Raw genomic sequence first — 23,106 nt, forward strand, 5'->3', positions numbered from 1 at the left:
AGTAATTCCAAAAAAACACTTTTTTTGGTTTTCTTTCGTTTATGATATTTCTTGAACGAATTGACCAATTTTGACCGGCTTGACGGCGATCGACGTAATTTTTTCATGCTAATAGCTGATTAGTTTTTGAAATCGATCAGTGCAGCCGTTTAAAAGTTATTCCAAAAAATGTCGGAGTTATGTTAAAAAAACACTTGTTTCCAAATATTTTATCGAGGATATCTCTCGAACCAATCAACCGATTTCCACGTTTTTGGCGGCGATCGACGCGGTTTTATAAGCTCTGAAATTATTATATATCATCAAAAACAATTCGAGAAGAAATGACGAAGTTATGTCAAAAAAACACTTTTTTCGGTTTTCTTTCGTGCACGATATCTCTCGAACGAATCAACCGATTTTGACCGAATTAGCGATGATCGGCGTGGTTTTTCAAGCTTAAGGGCGGATTAGTTTTTGAAGTTGATCGATAGAGCCGTTTAAAAGATATTCCAAAAAAACCACTTTCAAAAATGATTTTTTTCTTATTTTTTTTTAGATTTTTCAAAATTTCTCAAAATCTATCGGTCCGAATCGGTTCAAATTCTTAGGAAATCTAAGTTTGAGGGAACTCTTTAGAACGCCGTTTAGTACGTTCCAATCGGTTCAGTCGTTCAAAAGTTATAAGCGAGTCACACACACACACACACACACACACACACACACACACACACACACATACAGACATAGTGACAACCTCGCGGGGATAGTCAGGGAAGCTTCCTGTGATCTTCAAACGTCGAGATCTGATGAAAACTCGATTTTTGCAAAACGGGGTAAAAACAATAACCTTCTGATTTTTAAAAAATTTTCGATTTTCTTAGCGGGAAGTTAAAAATGTATAGTGAAAATATTGATTATCTCTTTTTACGATCCTTCAAAAATTACTTAAAATTTCGTGTTTCTCGACCAGAATACCCCCTTAATAAGTTCCAGAAACTTCTAATGAGATTTTAAGTAGAGGTATTTTAGATTCGGATCTAAGAAGGAAACAATGACTCTTTGAATCAATTGTCAAAAATAATACAATAATACTCGTTTGTAACATGATAATAACATTTTAGTACCTAGGTATGAAAAAAAGACTAAAAATTATACTTTAGTTGACTTTTGTCTTATTTATAATACCAATATAATAAAAATTCCATTATCTTTGATGCTGTAACAAATATTTATTTATGAGTATTTTAATTATGAGAACATAGCTGACTGTAATATATGTGTGCCCAAAATTTTTTTTCTGCATTAAATCTATTGATTCGGGAAGTAAGGGGATCGTTCAAGTGAACTCGGTCCTGATTTAATACCTACTTTAATTCATTAACAAGGGGTTATACGAAATTATAAGGCCTTACAAATTCAGGTATATCTCCGAAAATATTTATCACATTGGCATCCAATTTTTAGAGAATATACTCAAATATGTGTACGTACGAAAATGCAAAAAAAAATTTCGAATTTTTCAAAATTCTAACTGCGTATAACCCCTTAATTACTTAATACTTAATACCCTTTAATACTTAAACATTACACGCGTGGAAATAGTAGTTAGGGGTACATAGTGTTAGATATAACTAGGTGAGAGTAGGAACTTACATAGGCTTAGGTATAGACTCTGAACATATGTAAAAATTATAGAAGTAGCAGTATATGTATTAGTTGAAGAAATTGAGAGAGATAGAGATAGAGAGCAATTAGTGAAGTAATGGGTCAATAATTCCTTAATTATTTCTAGAAAAAAGTAGGTTATTAAGAATATCTGTTGGGAAATATTTAAAAAAAAAAACCCTTAGGCTTCTTATAGACAAACATAAATATTTCTTAATCTTAGAGTTATATTCTATTATATGTCTTATATTCTATTATATGTCTCGCCAGTTATCGAAATATTTTATCACCATTTAAGTAATAATCTAAAATAATTTATGGTAATGTATCAAAAACATTTCCTGTCGAAACATTGCAACATTAATACCTATAATAATGTATGCTGAGTTTCTTATTACAAAAAATAATTTAAATACTCAAATAATAATAATAATAATCCTAAAGCTAAAATTAAATAAAATAATTTCATTGTTTAAGTCTAACAAAGTGGGGTGGGGGGGGGACAATAATGAATGAATGACAATAATTAATTTCATAAATAAAAACGTATGTAAATTATTTTTTAAAATAATTATGGCTTCTACACTTTCTACATTAAGTTCTGTAATATTTATATACGGAAAAAAGTAAACTGTAATATTCACTCGGATTCCGGTTAATTTTTATAATTTCAAACAGTGAAGCGGACATCGGGGTGGCAAAAATATAAATATTACAGAACTTAATGTAGAAAGTATAAAAGCCACAATTTATAATTTAATATTCAAAATAAGTGATTAGTAGCTATCACTATAGTAAATAACGACTCTTTCATCTTTAAAAATTACAGTTTCAAACAGTAAAAATTGTCATTCCAATATATAGTCGATATTATGAGGAGAAGGGGAACTCAGATGAAAGAGAAGGGGGTCTCACTCTGGGAGAATTTAACATTTGAAACAGTAAAAATTATACTTTTAAAATATACATTTTATCAGTCTAAGCAAGTCAATAATTACAGTTTGATTTTTAGCGTTGCGTTTAAAATTTACCATTTTACTTCGTAAATATTGACGTTGCTTGTATTAGAAATTTACTAACTTTATTTAATACTTTTTACATATCATAAGATCATTTTTTAGGTACGAAATGATAAATATCAAAGTCTGAATTCTTAATTATTATACTTTAACATTTTAGACATTTACATAGCGAATATTACTGTTTGAAATAGTATTTTCTTCCATGTAAAGAGTAAATTGTAACGTTTATATGGTAAATATTATGAAGTAAATAGTAAAATCACGATTTTACTGTTTGAAATGGTAATTTTTAGCAGTTGATCATTACTTATTATAAATCGACTATTATTTATTACAGTTTACTTTTTTCCGTGTATTTTTGCTACCCCGATGTCCGCTGTACTATTTGAAACTATAAAAATTAACCGGAATACGAGTGAATTTACAGTTTACTTTGTTCCGTATAGGGTTGACCTGCGCGGTTAACCGATTTCCAGTTTTTTAACTTCCCGCTAAGAAAATTAAAAATTTTCAAAAGTTGGGAAGTTATTGGTTTTACCCCGTTATTCGAAAATCGAGTTTTCATCGGATCTCGACGTTTCGAGGTCCTAGGAAGCTTCCCTGACTATTCTCGCGATGGTGTGTGCGTGTGTGTGTGTGTGTGTGTGTGTGTGTGTGTGTGTGTGTGTGTGTGTGTGTGTGTGTGTGTGTGTGTGTGTGTGTGTGTGTGGATGTATGTTAATCTCTTATAACTTTTGAACGGGCTGACCGATTTAATCGCAAATGGTGCAATTCGAAAGGGTTTGACTGAACTTAGATTTTGAATATACTTTGGAATGATTCTGACCGGCAGATTTTGAGAAATCTCAAAAAAGTAAAAAAAAAATTTGTTTCAAATGTGGTTTTTTTGGAATAACTTTTAAACGGCTTTACCGATCAATTCCAAAAACTAATCAACTCTTAACATAAAAAAAACTACGTTGATCGCCGTCGGTCTGGTCAAAATCGGTTGATTCGTTCATGTGTTATCATTGACGAAAGAAAACCAAAAAAAGTGTTTTTTCAGAATGACTCCGAAATTTTTTGTTCTATCAATTTGAAGATTCTTCATGAAGCTTAAAAAAAAACTGCGTCGAATGCCACTAACCACGTGAAAATCAGTACATTCATTCAAAAGTTATTGCGATTTGAAAATTCCAAAAATATTGTTTTATCAAACTTCGATCAAACTTCGCTCGAAGAGCTCAAAAGCATGCAAAAGCTATTTTTTTTAGCTCGAAGAGCTCAAAATAACACACAAATTTTATTTATGAGCTCGAAGAGCTCAAAAACATCATAAGTGCAATTTCAAGCGTTTAGGTATAGAATTGGCGGGAAGTTGCAGGGATGGCCTTCAGGATCAACCGTTTTCCTAATTTTTAGTAGATTTCATAGAAATCTAACTATCGCATTGGTCTCCATGACGGAAATTTTGAAAAATTTTGCTATACCCGGGGAAAAAGGTTTAGGTCTGATCAGACATAATTATATCTGGTCAGATCTATTTATATCTGATCAGATATGGGATTGGAGACATAATCAGATCTAGTCATATCTGATCAGATCTAAACAGATATAACTATATTTGAGTGGAAAAATACATCAGAAATGATCAGATCTAGTCATATCTGATCAGATCTAAACAGATATAACTCTATCTGGGTTGAAAAATACATCAGACTTAGAAAGATTTTATTATATCTGGCCAGATATAACTATATTTGTTAACTATTAATAAATACTTATAATCTATTTTAATGAATATACTTTCCTCCCAAATAAATATTTATTAAATGTTAAAAAATATTTATTAGAATTTAATAAATTAAATAATTGTCTTCGAATAAATTAATTTGTTAATAGTTAATAAATCTATCAGCGTATATTGATATTATTAATAATTTGCAAATTTTATAAAAAACTTTGTTCATTACGCATCGACCATGGACACGATTCACATTACTTGTAGTTATTACAAACTCTACTATTCAAGTTAGCCTCGTAGGTAAACAGGTAATGAATTAGTCTTTCAAGCGTCGGGTCCCAGGTTCGGTTCCCGCGCGCGTTGACTTCTTTTTATGGAAATAATTCTATATAATTATATAGGGCTATTTTTCGTATATAATTATGTATGAGTATATATAATTATATATAATCTTTTTTACCCGGGCAATTTACAGATCTGACCAGATCTGGTCAGATCTGATTATATCTGGCCAGATCTCGTCAGATAGAGACAATTTAAAGATCTGGCCAGATCTGTTTATATATGGCTAGATCTAATCCGTTTTTTCCGGGTATTCTGACTTAACTCGACGAGCTGAGTCAGAAAATACATACGGCTCAAAAGTTTATATATTTATGTGTATATCTACGATATAACGCGGCTTCTCACGACGCTATGTCACCAATTTACAACGGATCTTTACCAAACTCAACATATTTATTCTACAGATAGACACCGAAGTCAAGTTCGAAGATGAGCTTAATCGGTCCAGTAATTTAGAAACGCCAGGATTTAAAAATTTTGAATAACTTATTGAAACTCTGTAAATTGCATCTGAAAGCTCTTTAAATAAGCTTCAATTTGAGTACCATATCATATGTGTAGTCTCAAAATTATGTCCTATTCCACTATGCCAATTATGAAATTTGCTATTGCACTGATTTTAAAACTTTTTCGTCGATATATATTTTTGTCGATTGCATAAAAGTTAAAAGCCCTAGTTTTGAATACAATCCTCGTTATATTTTTTTTCTATTCATGATAAAATCTACTTCCATTTCGGCTGCCGAATAGTCTTTTTTTTTTTATTTTATTCTATTCTAAAACTCTATCATCAACATTGACACTATAGTCATCCTTTTAACAGCGTTACGACAAAAATCTAATTTACGTCATGAATTAAATCCGATATCAGTTATTTTTATCAATGTTCGTGTAGTACATTGTCCACATTGCCGAAGGCATTATTAAAACTAACTCTATTTTTATCAAATTAACCATAAATTTCTAGTCATAAGAACTACAATAATACTAATCAATACAATTTTTATTATATTTCTGTTGCAGTTTTGTGAAATTTATCTAAATGATTAATGTATCAATTCAACAAAACGAGATTACTTCATTTCTACGGCGACAAGGACCACAGCGACGGTTTATTTGAGTTTAATGTAAGTACAAATTAATTAATAATAAATTCATGGTGATGAATAATAAATAGGAATTAAATTATATATAATCAATACTACTCGTCCTTTATTCTGTACTATTATTTTTGAACTCTATCGTGTATATTCAAATAAATTACTGTGCGATAATTGGTGACTAAAATAATAATGTTTGGGTAGTTTGTCGTTGGACTAAGTGTCAAGTAGTCATTCCGATTAGATTTACAGAATTCGAGATATTTTTTCCGGTGACAGAATTATTTACCTTCGCTTCGATTGTCAACAATTGAATGCAATATACATTGTCATTATGTCATTTAATGTAATGATATACTAAATAGTCTTTCAAAATTCGAACTCATCCCATCAATTACAATTTATAAAATAAATATAATTACTATATTTTACTTTAACGTCGCTTCAATAAATTTATGTCATTTTTAATGAACTTATTGTCTCTTTAGTAAGAGTCACGTAAACAGGTAACATATTTTTATTTTAAAATCGATCCGTTTATAAATTTATTAATATTTACTAGCGACTTGAAGTCACTTTGTGACTGCCGACCCGCATGGAATAATATTTATGTCAAACATATATGTGGCATATATTAACGCAAAAAAAAATATGTTGATGTATGTGCTTATATAGACGGTAGCATGTATTTATATTGCACGCCTCATAAGCGAAGCGGATGTGGTAGTGCTATACTCTCGCCTTACAAAAATCAAGTGATTTTTTTAACTAAAATTGTCTCTATTTATTTTCTATCGCACTTGTAGAATAATATTTACACATAAATGTCATGGAAAAACACTAGTTTCAACACTTATGACATTTTTAAAAAACATTTTGCTTCTTAAATAAATAAAAAAAATTATATCGTGGACGTCCGTGTGTCTTATGTATGTATAGAAACTGACGTGGTCGCGATAACTGCCGAAAAACTTAACTGCCGAAAACAGTTTGTTTGATTTAAATTCGTACACGGAAAGAAATACATTGCGGATATCACTATGTCACTATGGGTGTGAACACTATACTGTATGGTTTAGAAGATTTTGATTCGATATAAAAATCGTCAGCATAGATGATTTGGCTATGGTGGGAATAGTAACATCAACAATAGTTATAGCTGATACGCCAATGTCACTATGGGCGTCAGACCCATAGTGACTGGCGACATTTACGATGCTCCTGGCAGAACAGTCTATCCGTTATTGTTATATCTCTTATGCTGATATTAGAGTAGTAACAAAATTAGTTTAATTAATTGAATGGGTTATGCACTGATAGAAGGATTTATTAACTGTTAATAATTTAATTTATTTGAAGACAATTATTTAATTTATTAAATTTTAATAAATATTTTTTAACATTAAATAAATATCTATTTGGGTGGAAAGTACATTTGTTAATAGTTAATAAGTATTTATTAATAGTTAAGAAATATTTATTAACAATTAGTAAATATTTTGTAGAGTGAATTTGTTTCGCTCTCAATTTGCAATGTCATATGATATAAAGAAAAGATGGCTTACAAATAAAAATCATCTTTATAAATTATTTGCATTAATTATATTACATTATAATAACATTTATTATAAAATACCAAATTTTATCATAGCTCATAATTATCTTTTATATTTTAAATATTAAAAACGTTAATTTATTTAGTGAATTTAATTATTATCATGTATTCCAGCTATAGGGTTATAAAAAGTGTCAAAAGGAAATTGCTATTTTTACTTTTTATTTTAAATAAATATTCGTTAACAGTTAACAAATGTTCATTAACCATTAATTAATATTTTTAACAGTTAATAAATTGTACTAAACAAATTACTTATTAACTGTTAATAAATATTTGTTACCTGTTAACAAATATTTATTAACATTTAATAAATAATTTATAAACTGTTAATAAATATTCATTAAATCCTATGATGTTAAAAAATCATTTGTTAACAGTTAATAAAGCTTATTAAATATAAACAAATCTTTCTATCAGTGTGTTCGATGAAAAATATTTAAAAATTTTGTATTAAACTAGTTTAATGTTACAATTAATTTCAAAGTAGTTTTACTAATTTATGAACTTTAAGTCGGTACAGTAGTTGTACCCATGAAATATTGGCCGTAATTCGATAGAATTATTGATTGTCGCGCTAAGTAATATCGCGGGAAAAACTAGTAGGATTGCGACATCTGCGATGCACTATGGGGTTGGCGGCAATGCTGTCACGTGAAGCCTCCTATGCGCCCGTGTAATAGACGCAAAGATTTTGGTACCATACAGTATAGTAGATAATCCTATATGCATAGGGCTTATAGCAATGCAATACAACGACATAGGGATATCCGCAATGTATTTCTTTCCGTGTAGATTAATATTAAATAACTTAAAAATACATATTTAATATGAACAAATTTGTTTCATTTAAATTTGGTCTACTTTCAACCAAACACTATTTTGTTTTGGTTTATTTGATTGAATTCGCCCATTAATTTCATTCAAGTAAAATTTGTTAATAGTTAAAAAATCTCGTTTGAAATAAATCATAAGACGTTTGTGTCGCTACTGTCGCTATTTGAGTTATCTTCATTTTAATACCTTTATCCTCGCCTGTTATAATTGAGTAATTTCGTATATATACATAAATTTTTGATGAATTTAATAATGGGAAAAAAAAACTATCAAAATCCAACTCGGATCTAATAATTTTAGTTTATTAGAAGATACCCCAATATAAATTATATAAATAAACTCATCCTCATTGCTTTCATAACCCTAAAAACATGTCAGATATTATTTACTATATTACAGAGCATGATTTCTTTAACGACATTAAAATATCACATTTGTTTATCGTTACCAAATCTGATTTGACTGAAATAAATGATTTCAAAGTATTAAAGAAATATTTGTTAACTATAAACAAATAACTATTTGATTGAAATAAATACACTGAATAAACCATATCTTTGTCTCAAATAAATTAATTTAATTGTGTCATACAACGTTAAAGTTGTATGTTAAAAATCTAATTTTTAATCGTTAATAACTTTTTTAAATAATCGATAATGAATTGCACGCCTCATAAGCGAAGCGAATGAGATAGTGCTCTACTCTCGCCTTACAAAAATCAAGTGATTTTCAACTTCCCGCTAAGAAAATCGAAGATTTTTAAAAATCGGGAAGTTATTGTTTTCACCCCGTTTTGCAAAAATCGAGTTTTCATCAGATCTCGACGTTTGAAGGTCACAGGAAGCTTCCTGACTATCCCCGCGAGGTTGTGACTATGTCTGTGTGTGTGTGTGTTTGTGTGTGTGTGTGAAAGTATGTGAACCGCTTATAACTTTTGAAGGGCTCATCCGATTTTATCGCGGTTGGTGCCATTTGAAAGGGCTTGGCCAAACTTAGATTTTGAGTATAATTTAGACCGATTCGGATCTATAGATTTTGAGAAATCTTAAAAAAACTAAGAAAAAAAATTTTTCCAAATGTGATTTTTTTTGGATAACTTTTAAACAGCTCCACTGATCGATTTCGAAAACTAATCAGCTCTAGACAATAAAAAACCACGTCGATCGCCACCAAGCTGGTCGAAATCGGTTAATTCGTTCGAGAGATATCGTGAACGAAAGAAAACCGAAAACAGTGTTTTTTCGAAATGACTCCGAAATTTTTGGTTCGATCAATTGAAACCTGAAAATTCTTTATGAGACTGATAAAACTGAGTCGAATGCCGCCAACTACGTGAAAATCGATCCATTCCAAGGTTGATCCATTCAAAAGTTATAGCGGTTTGAAAATTCCAAAAGTAGTGTTCTATGAAACTTCTATCAGACTTTTGAGCTCGAAGAGCTCAAATGCATAGAAATACTATCTTTTTGAGCTCAGCGAGCTAAAAATATCACACAAATTATATTTTGAGCTCAAAAACGTCATAAGTACAATTTTAAGCGCCCAGGTATGGAATTAGCGGGAAGTTGCAGGGATGGCCTTTAGGGTGAACCGTTTTACTAATTTTTTGAACTAATATTGTCTCTATTTATTCTCTATTGCACTTGTAGAATAGTATTTACACATAAATGTCATGGAAAAACACTAGTTTCAACACTTATGACATTTTTAAAAGACATTTTGCTTTTTAAATAAATAAAAAAAATGTTTAAAAAAATTATTCCGTGGACGTCCGTGTGTCTGATATATGTATGGAAATTGGTGTGGTCACGATAACTGCCGAAAAACTTAACTGATCAAGTCCACTTTTTTTTTATACGCTCTAGTATTATCCAAAACTAAGTCCTTTTCAAGATCACGGTCTAATTCAATGTAGTTTAATTATAATTAGCAATAAACTTAAATCCACTTATCATTTGTATATCTATATCTATGTAAATAAAGTTCGTTTACAACACATGCGTAGTACCTTTCTTTTCTGGGTGGATAATGGCGCGAAAGATTTAAAAGTATTTGTATTTTATTTTAATCAATTTTATTATAAAAAATGCGATTATGAGGCATGCACTTTTGGATTTTGCAAACTTTTTGAAATTATTCGAAAACTTGTGATAAATTAACTATTGCTGAAAAGCACATGAAACATTAAAAAAGCACAAATGCAGGACAAAACCTTTCCAATGATACTAAATTTAATTTAAAAAACTCATTTCATTATATAAATGCACTGAAAGAAAGAAGTATTGTTCTAATTGAAAATTGAAAAAATTATTGCTTTAATCTATAGTTACTCAAATATTTATAAGAAATTTACACAAGTTAAGTAATGTTACAAAGCTCGACTTTCTTTATTCCTTGTTCCATACTTCATTGCATCGTTCGTTAGAAATTAAAAAAAAAAGAATGTAGCTCAAAGCAACAGCTGCCTCAGCAGGTGAAATTTTTGTCACTTTCATTAACTCCGCATGAGCTTTACTAAAATTTCCTATTGATCTCAGAGGCGAAAATACCCGTGAATAATAGATAGAGAGTACTACAAGTAGTCACAACAGCAAGTAGTGTCATATCCTTGTAACAGCGCGAGTAGTAATATTACGAGAAATATTTACTGAACACTAGACTTTCTAGCGATTTGTGAATATGAAATTCAAAATCCTCGAAGAGTAGCACTCTCAATATAAATTGAATTTTATACTCATCTCGAATTGATATATCAAATCGCTTTGTGATCAGAAGTGAAATCTTACGTATAAACAAGATATTTTTCAACTTGTTGCTATGAAAATAGTTTTCAAAAATATGAAAATAACAGATTTCATTCCAATTTTTAAAAATTGAGTTCTCATTAAATCTCAACACAGAAAAAAAATTTTTGACTCAAGGGTAAATTTTAGCGCTAAAAATTGTTTTTTTGGTAGATTTCTTAGAAATCTATCTATTGTATTGGTCATTATATCGAAATTCCCTTAGAATTTGGTCATATCAACTAAGTAGTCAAGAAAAGCTCAAAAATGGCATTAGATTAAAAGTTTATGTATGTAACGTGGCTTGTTAACACGATAGCTCCTACAATTCTTGATGAATCTTAATGAAACTTGGTACACTTATTCTTTGGACGAATATCTCGAATCAATTTGAAGATGAGCAGAATCTGTCGATTTGTTCAGAAATGGTAGCCATTTAAAATTTTAAAAATAATGAAAATTGCAATTTTGATTACTTTATCAGTGAATACCTTATGATTAAGAAGAGATAACTAATTTCGAAAAAATATAGATTGAATATGATGAAATTACCTTTAATTTGACCTATAAAATATTTATTTGCAATATTTATTCCCCAAGTTATCGAGAAAAAAAATGAAAATAATCTATTTTTGAGAAATCAACCTTTCATCTCAGTTAAGGTCGAAAGATATTTTTTTTCGGTGCACGTTTTAAGGTTCTAGGAAGCAATTCTGACTATTTCTACCATGATATTTGTGTGCGTGCGCGCATGTGTATATTTCTGTGTGTGTGTGTAAACCTCATTTAACTTTTAAACGGATTGATCGATTGAAACGCGGTTTGCGGCATTCCAAAGAATTTTATTGCCCTTCCATTCTGTGTAAATTTGAACTAATTTGGCAGAACAGAGAATTTTTTTATTGCTGTACTGACTATTTTTAAAACCTCTCTGCCTGTACTAAAGACAACTTTGATTTTCGCAAATTGCATTAAAATTAGTTTACTAGTTTGAGAGATTCCACTGTCAAAAAAATTCAATTACAATTTGTAAATTTTTTTACACATTAATTTTTTGACTAAAGTATATCAATATCTACCATCTTTATAAAATATTTGTTTTTATTATATTAAATAAACAAACGAACAGATTTACTTGAATTAAAAATAAAAATTACTTTTAAACAAGAAAATATATTCTAAATGTTAATCATAAATTTATTTTCTTCTGACATGAAAATTATTTTAATACTAGATTTTATTCTTTGAGTGTACTCTTTTTTTTTAATTCTTTTTTAGATTATCATTTAATATTCGTTTTGTATTTTTTTTATTTTGTTTATTCTCTTGTTTCTTTAGTCTGTAAACGCTGTAGCATAAGGTTGTATACGCGTCGACGCTTGAAATATCTACCCCAGTATAAATAACACAATATAAAGACATGCCAACTCCTTTCAGCTTGTTTCTCTTATTAATTATTATAACAAAACGGTAGAATGTTGTTTCTGCAATTCAATCTACACTTCCAATTATATTCTTGTTTTTAGAATTAATCATGATTTTAATTGCTTTATAAATTTGTATAGAATAAATTTTAATTTACAGTGAACTTTTTCAATATATGATAAAGTTGGAAATTTAGATGAATGTGAACTCAAAGACTGTACTTAAAAATTGAAATTAAAAAAAAAAATATTTCTCTATCTTGTTATCAATCTCTTGCTTTTGTCAACACTTACTTTATGCAGAAGCGAGTCTTTTGTGTGCTTCTAAATAAAACCTTAGTTCTCATAAATCGCGTGCGAAGAGGTAAAAGGTCGCATAAATTTGTTTTCTATCGTCAATCGACTGGTAGACATATTCTACACATAAAAATCAAACATTGATTTCCCAAAGTTATAAGGATGTATGTTTTTAATTATGCGCCCTCTTAGTTTTAGGAATTTGAAAATTTTATGACCTAAAGCTAAAAAGGACCTAGAAATTTTATTTCTGAGCAATTTACTAAAATGCTTATCTTAAGGAGCTACATGAGTTTCATGGTTTTAAAAAATAGATTTTTTTTGTCTTATTGAATTCTACAACATCTTTAGAATATTGTCCTAAAGTTTCAAATCGATTCGAATAATACTAATCGACAAGATTAAAATGTTGACAAGATGACAAGATTAATGTTAAATTTTATACTTTCACGCTTTCACGCATTTAATAAGCGGTATTCACTATTTGGTAGTGCGAAGAATACCGCTTGGTATACATTGCACTATGAAATAATGAATAGTCACTATTTCAATTTCAATTTGAGAGAATGAAAAGCTGTGCCCTGTAGAGGATCTTCAAGGACATGAATAAAATAATAATAAATAAATATATTATTATTAATAATTTTATTATTATTATTATTATTTACTGTTTTTTCCGAAGATCGGTGTTTTTACTAAATAAAGAGTTTTATATTTCAAAGCGATCATCCCCGATCCAAATTGATGTTAGACTAATTTTTAAATTTTACATTAAATTTTTATTTATTAAATTCTGTAAATTTTAATTTTTACTTATTATTTATTTTCACCACATTATTGTCGTTATAAGCACTCATACCGTCCTTGGGTGAGTGTATCTAACAATTAAAAATCTTTATTTTAATTTAAGATTATGCAAAGATGTTATATTCTTTACTCAGTGAGACTTTTTTCGGCCACCGAAAAAATAATAACTCGGAAATGCTCAGACCAGGAATCGAACCTGGATCTTTTGGTGTCGCGCCAACTGCTCTACCCTTAAGCTATCCGAGACACCGTCCGTAACTATCATTCAGTTACCTACTATTATTATTATTATTATTATTATTATTATTATTACTATCTAATTCGTAAAAGGTCTGTTTTTGATCCACAGGCGATCAAAAACCGACTAAAAATTATGTAACGTTTTGGTCTGTTTTTGACCTTGATGCGATCAAAACCAGTTAAATAATTGTGACAAAAAAAGTCTTATTTTGGTCTTGAAACAATAGAAAACAATTTTATTATAACATTAAAGATCTAAAATTGGTCTGAATTGGGAATAGTACGGGCAAAAACAGATTAAATTCTTATATAAAATAGATACACATAATAAAATTAAATTGAATGAAAAATATCAAAAATTTTTATTAACCATAAAATAGACTAAATTTTTGACCCGGGTATGTTTTCAAAGACGGTACCCAAGATTTCTTGAGAACTGGAACTACTCCACCGATCTTGATGAAATTTTAAACAGGTCTTCTAGGTATAATTTACAAGGTCTTAAACGAAGGATTTTTTTTTTTCAATTACAACTATTTAAAAAAAAAAATGCCGCGAAATTTTAGCCAAATTTTTATTTTTTTTGAAAAAACCTCTGCCAAAAATCCAATTTTCATTTTTTTTTCCTTCGTTCAAGGCCAAGTTTGAAGTCTTAACTAAAGCACAAATTTTTTTTTTTCAGATTAATATTAATTTATTAATTTATTGCCAAATGTTTAAGTTCATTAATTGACGTCACATTAGCAAAGTTTTTAATATTTTTTTTTTAATTTTAGTAATCCCTTATTAAACATGTATCTTTAAGACAGTAAAGAGTTTGAATAAAATACATTTCTCACAAAAATTAAGGGAGCAAGAAAAAAATCCAAATTTTTGGGGGATTTTCAACAGGCTGTAACTTCTAGAAAAATGATCGTACAGCAAATAAAAAAAGGCAAATTGTAGCTCTAAGTGTCTAGTTTTCAGATTGGAGTTTGTAAATCTTTTTTTGAAATTTTTTTTCGAGTAATCTTAAGAAAACGACCGAAAAAAAAAATTAGGAAAACGGTTGACCCTGAAGGCCATCCCTGCAACTTCCCGCTAATTCCATACCTGGATGTTTAAAATTGCACTTTAGCCGTTTTTGAGCGCTCTTTGAGCTCAAAAATACAGCTTATGTGTTGTTTTGTTATAACATTTCTATGCTTTTGAGCTCTTCGAGCTCAGAAGTCTAATAAAAGTTTAATAAAACACTATTTTTTGAGTTTTCAAACCGCAATAACTTTTGAATGAATGAACCGATTTTTACGCGGTTGGCGGCATTCAACGCAGTTTTTAAACTTTTTAAAAAATCTTTAAGATTAAATTGATCAAACTAGAAATTTCGGAGTAATTTCGAAAAAACACTTTTTTAGGTTTTCTTTCCTGCACGATATCTCTCGAATGAATCAACCGATTTTGACCGGATTAGCGGCGATCGACGTGGTTTTTCAAGGTTAAGAGCTGATTAGTTTTTGGAGTTGATCGATGAAGCCGTTCGAAAGTTATTCCAAAAAAACGACTTTAAAAAAAATTTTTTTTTACAGTTTTTTTTAGTCAAGCCATTCAAAAGTTATGAGAGGTTTACATACTTACAGTCGAGATTACTACAGTCGAGATCTGATGAAAACTCGATTTTTGTATAACGGGGTAAAACCAATAACTTCCCGATTTTTGAAAATCTGAGATTTTCTTAGCGGGAAGTTGAAAATTTCGAAATTTTTTTGGTTTTTTCTTTTAATCTACGGACTTGGAAAAAATTTTTCCGACTTAACCATCATATGAATCTGATAGCTTGTTCATTCAGCTTTAATTTGGTTTTTCAAAAATTTCGATGCGAGCATTTCTTGCTGAGATATTGGTGTTTGAATGGAAAAAGATCATTTAGTCTTTGATTACCAATATCTCAGCAACCAATGATCGCACATGAATTTCAATGTTGGTTTCAAAAACTTGAATAAATTTTCTACAAGGATTGGCTATTGATTTTTGAAAAAAAAAAAATTTTTTTAATCATTACATGAATTTGAAAAAGCAACCAAAAAAGGGCTTTTTGTGATTTTTTGGAAAATCAAGCGCCCAATCAAAAATATTGCGGAAACCACTAATGTTAAGTGTGCTTTTTACTGTTCAATATACCCACAAAAACCCTGCAAAGTTTCAATTTATTCCAGCTAACCGTTTTTTTCCCACTCGATTGAATTTTTGAAAAAATTAAAGGAGCAAGAATTTCGCTCTGAAAAGGTCATAATTTTTATCGAAATGAAAAAAAAAATTTTTCTTCATTTTTTTCTTGAATCGAAGTCACTAATACAGATTCAAGAAAAAAATTAAAGCTGAATTCAAAAAAAACCAAATGAAAGCTGAATGAACAAGTTATCAGGTCCATATGATGGTCAAGTCGAAAAAATTTTTTCCAAGTCCGTAGATTAAAAAAAAAACCAAAAAAATTTCGAAATTTCTTTTTTCGGTGGTTTTCTCAAGATTACTCGAAAAAAAAATTTACAAACTCAGATCCGAAAACTAGACACTTAAAGCTACAATTTGCCTTTTTTTATTTGCTGTACAATCATTTTACTAGAAGTTACAGCCTGTTGAAAATCCCCCAAAAATTTGGATTTTTTTCTTGCTCCCTTAATTTTTGTGAGAAGTGTATTTCATTTTTTTTATTAAAAAAAAATTGTTGAAAATAGGCCATTTTTTCCCGGAGGAAACCCATGTAACCCCTTAAGCTTAATGATTAAAAAAAAAAGGTGCAGTCAAAGAGGCATATTATAACCATACATCTTTTTAAAATTGAAATTAAAAATATTTTTAGAAAAATTACAAAATATACGTGATTTCGCGTAAAAAATTTTTTTGTGCGCTCTTTTAGCATGGATTCCTCCTAATATGTAGCAATGCGCCCTTTTACTTTTGCACTTGCAAATTAATCTCACCCTGGCAGTTTCGGCGACACGGTGAAAGCACGATTAATTCACGGTTATTTTACGGTGGTTTCATGGTATAAGATTCGTTTTTATTGAGCGATTTGTCAGTCAGCATCGGATACCGTTGTGAACGATGTCTACTATAAACTTCTTAAATATATACGGTGATTTCACGATGCAAACATTAGTTATGCACCTCCAAGTAATAGAGAAGTGAGTAATAAACGTCTGTATTATACGTAGAGATACGAGCGGTCCCGTCATTGATATTTTTTTTTGTCAATTTCTAAAAAAGCAAAATAACAGTTTGTTATTGCAAGTGAATTTTGGAGTAATATAAGTATGGCAAATAATTTTTTTATACATATTTAATTATAAATATGTAATATATAACTAGTAAATAAAGAAACTTTTGTGATAATAATAATATGATTTGTCATTTCATATTTATTACATCATTTAATGATTGAAAGTTATTTTAAATTAAAAGATAATTTTAAAATGGTGCATGAAAAAATTATTTGTATTCAACTATAAAATGATTACCTGTACAAGCTAAAATTGAAATATCTCGGTAAACTTTGGTAATACGATGATCGATTTATTTTATAGTTTTTATTTGAGAATAAATTATAATTAAAAATTTTCGTCACAAACGCTTATATAGAGTTTTTAATATGACCATAAATTTTGCATCAATTTTCAAAAAATGCTTTATTAAAAAATTCTGTCAAAAACGTCTATATAGATGCAAATGATGAAAAATGTGGCCGTTTAAAACGTGAAGGTCATTTCAGCATTACAGAAATTTTTTAAGATTATGTGTTGGTCACAGGACGGTCTTATGACCGTGTGCTGACCAAAAATAAAAATGACGGTCATTCCGTATCTCTAGTTATGCACCTCCAAGTAATAGAGAATTAGTATTATACAATAAACGTCTGTATTACGACAGTTGATTTACCGACTGTGGGTGCAGAAAAGATGAACCGAACAAAAACAGTTTCACTGTAAAAAAATCACGCCAAGTCCACGTTCATAAGACTATTAAAAAAAAAAAAATTTTATTTCTTTACAAAAAGATATAAAATAAAAAATTAAAAAATCCAAGTAACCGATATGGTTGTATATGATTTTCGAAAATTAAAAAAAATTTTGTTGTAAATTTAAAAATTAAAAGAAACAATTTTGGAACGTATTTAGTGTGCGTGGTTACGAAAATTTTCACTTTTTATGAAATTCCTAAAATCTATCTACTAGGACTTTTAAAAAAAATTGAAGTGCACAATGACGCACACCAAGTACGTACCAAAATTGTTTCTTTTAGTTTTTAATTTAACAACAAAATTTTTTTTAATTTCCGAAAATCATATACAACCATATCGGTTACTTGGATTTTTAATTTTTTATTTTATATCTTTTTGTAAAGAAATAAAATTTTTTTTTCTTAATAGTCTTATGAACGTGGACTTGGCGTGATTTTTTTACAGTGAAACTGTTTTTGTTCGGATTTCAGTATTTTTTGTAATTATAATAAAAATTGACAATTTTAATTTAATACATTTCCGGTAGCAAACTATCCCCTTTAAGCTATAGTTCATGTTAAAGTTATTCTTGCGCCGCCTGGCGTGTGTAATTGCAAGCTGTCAAATATCTTTTTTTCACTGTAGTTTCCCATCTATTATAAGATTAGCATGCATCCTTATATTATTTAGTCTCTGGCCGTCCGCTTTTTACATAAGAAAAAAGGTAAAATCTAAAAATCTGGGTCGCTATAGTTTGTGCTGATTATTTTTAATAATTTTATATAGAAATTATAAAGATAATTGATAATAATCAAGTAATACGCGTAATAAAAAGCATGAACTACTATTATAAAATATCATATAAAAAAAAAAATCAAAATAAATTTGAAAAAAAATTTGTAACCTCAAAAAACCATTCTGCTTACGGTATATAAACACTCGGTAGCCTGGCTTGAGAACGGAACTTGGCGCCAGACTCTATCGAGTCTGTTGATATACACAAGTGAATCTACGACATTAAGACTGAAATTATACGCTCAATATACTATCGAATCACGGTAAATTCACGCTACTGTTACATACAATAAAATAATTCGGACAGCCCAGACCAGGACTCGAACCCGGATCATTTGGTTACGCGCCAAAGGCTCCACCAATTAAGCTATCTGAGACACTATAGGGTGGATATATACGTAACTACTTACTCAGTCACCTAATAAGACCCACCGAGTAATAAACACTACTGACCATCTTACGGTAAAGAGCCATAATTCATAGCTAATGATTTCAAAATAATAATCGTAATTAATGATTCAAATTTTTGATAATTACGAAAATCTTGATCTTGAAATTACGGTGAAATTATTAATCGTATAAAAAAAGTTCTGGATTTTTTTTCCACTGCAAGTATTGAGTGTAAAGCACTTGATAAACGATTGAATGAGAATACTTGAATTAAAACTTAATGAGTATATATTTAATTTAACACACTTGTCGCAGCAATTAACAGATAATTATCTGGATTCACCCATCCAAGTATTAGAGTACCACGTAAGTACGATTTTGGTAAATGGACAACAGTAAACATGACCGATAATGTATGCCTGTCACATCGTACTACGCCTCACGGGTGATGTCACAAGGCACGTACAGTTGCACGCTTTGTTTTGCCATTACCTTGATTATGAGGAAACCACGAATACCTACAACATATCGCTACCCATCATGTGTACATACATAGAGGTATACATTTAGCTGCTGCTGGACCAGGGAGTCATCGACTCCGTCCTCAAGAGAATCAGAGACTCAAGGGGTTGCTAACCTACATACATTCTAATCATCATACTTTGAGTTAGTTACTTTTAACGATCACGTTTTTTCGAATCAAATTTTTTTCGTCAAACAAGTTTCTGCTCCTTTTATTACAAAGAAGATTTTCATTCCATATCTTATTCATGTAAGGAGTAAGATCATGAATTTCATTTTTTTTACAGTGATTTTTAGTTATATCAATTACTTACAAATCGATACGCATACATACGTCGGCTCGGTCGCAGAGTCACTGTGAGATCTTTGTTTACTAAAAAGAAAAAAACGTATGACTTACCAAAATGGGAAAATTCGGTGTGAATGCCAATCAAAATGTTTTAATTACAACTGAACGAAGCAATGTCAAGCTTTGATATTGCATACACAGAAAGAAAAATTTCTTGACTAGAGAACAAAATTCTTGGCTCAAGAAAATTTTCAGGTGCCTGAAGGAAGACCGAAGTTGTGTTGGCCGAAGTAAAAATTTTTCTTGAAATTCTATTCTTGGTAGAAATCATTTTTTTCTTAATTCAAATTATCATAAGTACTTGATACAATAAATTTTTATATTTGATCAAGATTTTTAGATACTTTAGAGAAGCAACGCCACCCACTTCAGCTGAGAAAAAACTTTTCTCACTTTGAGAAAATTTTTCTCTTGAATATTTGATACCCATTCTATATTATTTTAGCGTGCAATTATACATATTGAATGAAAAAAAATGATTCAATATTATTTGATCTTCCTATTTGACATTTTAGTCAATAAAAACATTATTGAAAATTTACTATCGAGATATTTAATTTTTTGGAGCAAGAGAGAAATTTTCTCAAGACAAGAAAATTTACTTCTATCAAGAACTAAATTTTTTGGAGCAAGAGGCAAAATTTTTTCAAAACAACAAGATTTTATTCTTGACTTAAATTAATTTTCTTGGATCAAGATACGTATTTTTTAAAGCAAGAGAATTAATTTTGTTGGAATAAGTGAAATTTTTTGTCGAAAAAAAATTTTTTTTTTGTCAAGAAAATAATTAGGAAAAAAAATATTTTCTTGGCTCAAGTGTTTCTTTTTTTCTGTGTAAGGTTCTTCATTAAAGTTTAATGACAGGACTGAAAAAAAATGAATCCTAAAATTGTATATGGGCGATTCACTGTAAGGGCGTCTTAAATCTGTACAAAATTGTCCGACCAAATTATTTTTGATTTTATTAGAAAAAAAATTAACAAGGGCTACAAAACTATCAGCTTAATGATAATAAATACACAGCCGATTAAATGTTTTTTTTTTTTCGATAGTTGTGTATCTTATGCCATAAAACATCTCAGGGGACTGTTTTTTTTTTATCTAATTGAGAAAAATCAAGCAAACTATTTCAATATATTCAACTCTTCGAGTTCTCAATGAATATTTACATTATTAATTAGAATAATATTAAGACTTATGGATCCAATTTTATAAATAAACTAGCTGTTACTCGCCCGCTCCGCTGAGCGCTTTACTCTCTAAACCTGAATTAGTGAAAATTCACTGGAATAAGTGAATATTTACTTTTTCTAAGTGCCAATCGAACCACTGTGGTTCGATTGGCACTTAGAATTAGTGAATATTTACTTATTCCAGTGAATTTTCACTAATTCATGTTTAGAGAGTATAGAATTGCATTTTTAGATCTAAACTTGAAATTTAATTAGAGTATTTTTTTGACTTGCACAGGTTCCCAATTCTATCGAATTGGCATGCACTTTTTATCCATGTAATTATTCTAGCTAATATTCATTGTAACTCTCAATGTGCAATAATTATAACAATCCCGTGTCTTTCTTACAAAAATGAATAATAATTGATATGAAAAAAAAAAATTTTTAATGAGCATTGAAAGTTTCAGTTAAAGAAATTGCAGGTCTCATAAGTGAAGAAATCTGTCTAATATATAAACATAACCAATAGAATTAAAAAATTTATTTTAAATAAATGACAATCGAATATAATAAATTTAGTTACAATAAAAATTCATTATTTCTAAGTCAAAAAAATATAGCTTCCGGATAAGTAATCACCACCATATCATATACTAAAACCTTCTCCGAAACACGCTGCATCTTATGGTATAAGTATTATTCTGATCGGTTCAGTAGTTTTCGCAGTATAACCGGACAAAAAATCCGGCTCTCCACTTATTAGTATAGATTATAAATAAAAATAGCTGCCAGGGGACCGAGTTTATCGTGGCCCAGATACACATTTCCAGCACAAACGGTGTTTTGACACTAAATGAAATGGCGATAAAGTGCTAACAGCCCTATGGCTATTAACTCAAGGCTAGTTAGGTCCTTATAAATCTTACAAAAGGTAAAATAACACCCTGAATTTTTTTTTTCTGGCTTTGAACTTCTGGCAGGAGACTGTTCTTAAAATGCCTGAGACAAACTTTGGTTTAATAAATTTAATGAAACAAATTAATTTTCGGTACTTTTTATTGAAGAAGATTGTTAGTTAACTGTTGTAGATTTGTCCTAAAATTAATAGATGAAAAATTTTAGGACATTTTTGGGACAACTTGAGGACATTTTTGGGACAACTTTAGGACATTTTTGGGACAACTTTAGGACATTTTTGGGACAATTTTAGGACATTTTTGGGACAATTCTGTAATGTTTCTACAACAAACTTTGAACATTTTAAGAACTATTTCACGACACTTTTGACCGATTTCAAGAAAGATAATTTATTTTTGCACGCTTGTAGATTTGTACTAAAATTAATAGATGAAAAATTTTAGGACATTTTAAAATTGTCCCAAAAATGTCCTAAAGTTGTCCCAAAAATGTCCTAAAATTTTTCATCTATTAATTTTAGGACAAATCTACAAGCGTGCAAAAATAAATTATCTTTCTTGAAATCGGTCAAAAGTGTCGTGAAATAGTTCTTAAAATGTTCAAAGTTTGTTGTAGAAACATTACAGAATTGTCCCAAAAATATCTTAAAGTTGTCCCAAAAATGTCCTAAAGTTGTCCCAAAAATGTCCTCAAGTTGTCCCAAAAATGTCCTAAAATTTTTCATCTATTAATTTTAGGACAAATCTACAACCGTGCAAAAATAAATTGTTTTTTTTTTTTTTATTTGAAAAACGTTCAAAATTGTCCTAAAAATATTAAAAAAATGTTCCAAAAATGTCCTAAAATTGTCCCAAAAATGTTCAATAAATGTTTCATCCATTAATTTCTAGACAAATCTACAGCTGTGCAAAAATAAATTATCTTCTTCAAAATCATTTACAAACCATTTAAAATTGTAGTAAAATTGTCATGAAATTGTGAAGTCTTTTGAAAATCTTCAAAAAAATACCTAAAATCGACGAAAAATTACTTAAACGCACTATTTTAAAATTTTTAATTTTTTTTTTGAGATGTCCCAAAATTGTCCCAAAAATGTTCCAAATTGTGTCACGTTTGGATGTCCCACGCTTGGGACATTTTTGGG

The 23,106-nt window shown here is 29.4% G+C and overlaps 1 protein-coding gene across 1 annotated transcript in view; it reads left to right on the forward strand.

Annotated features, from left to right (window-relative positions):
• Positions 1-23,106, forward strand: part of LOC123271216 — a 353,707-nt gene that overhangs the window by 208,912 nt on the left and 121,689 nt on the right. The window contains exon 5 of the mRNA XM_044737478.1: positions 5,761-5,864. The gene's annotated coding sequence lies outside the window, so the exon portion shown is untranslated. The remainder of the gene's footprint in view (positions 1-5,760; positions 5,865-23,106) is intronic.

This window comes from Cotesia glomerata, linkage group LG9 (assembly GCF_020080835.1).
Source record: "Cotesia glomerata isolate CgM1 linkage group LG9, MPM_Cglom_v2.3, whole genome shotgun sequence".
Lineage (NCBI taxonomy): Eukaryota > Metazoa > Arthropoda > Insecta > Hymenoptera > Braconidae > Cotesia > Cotesia glomerata.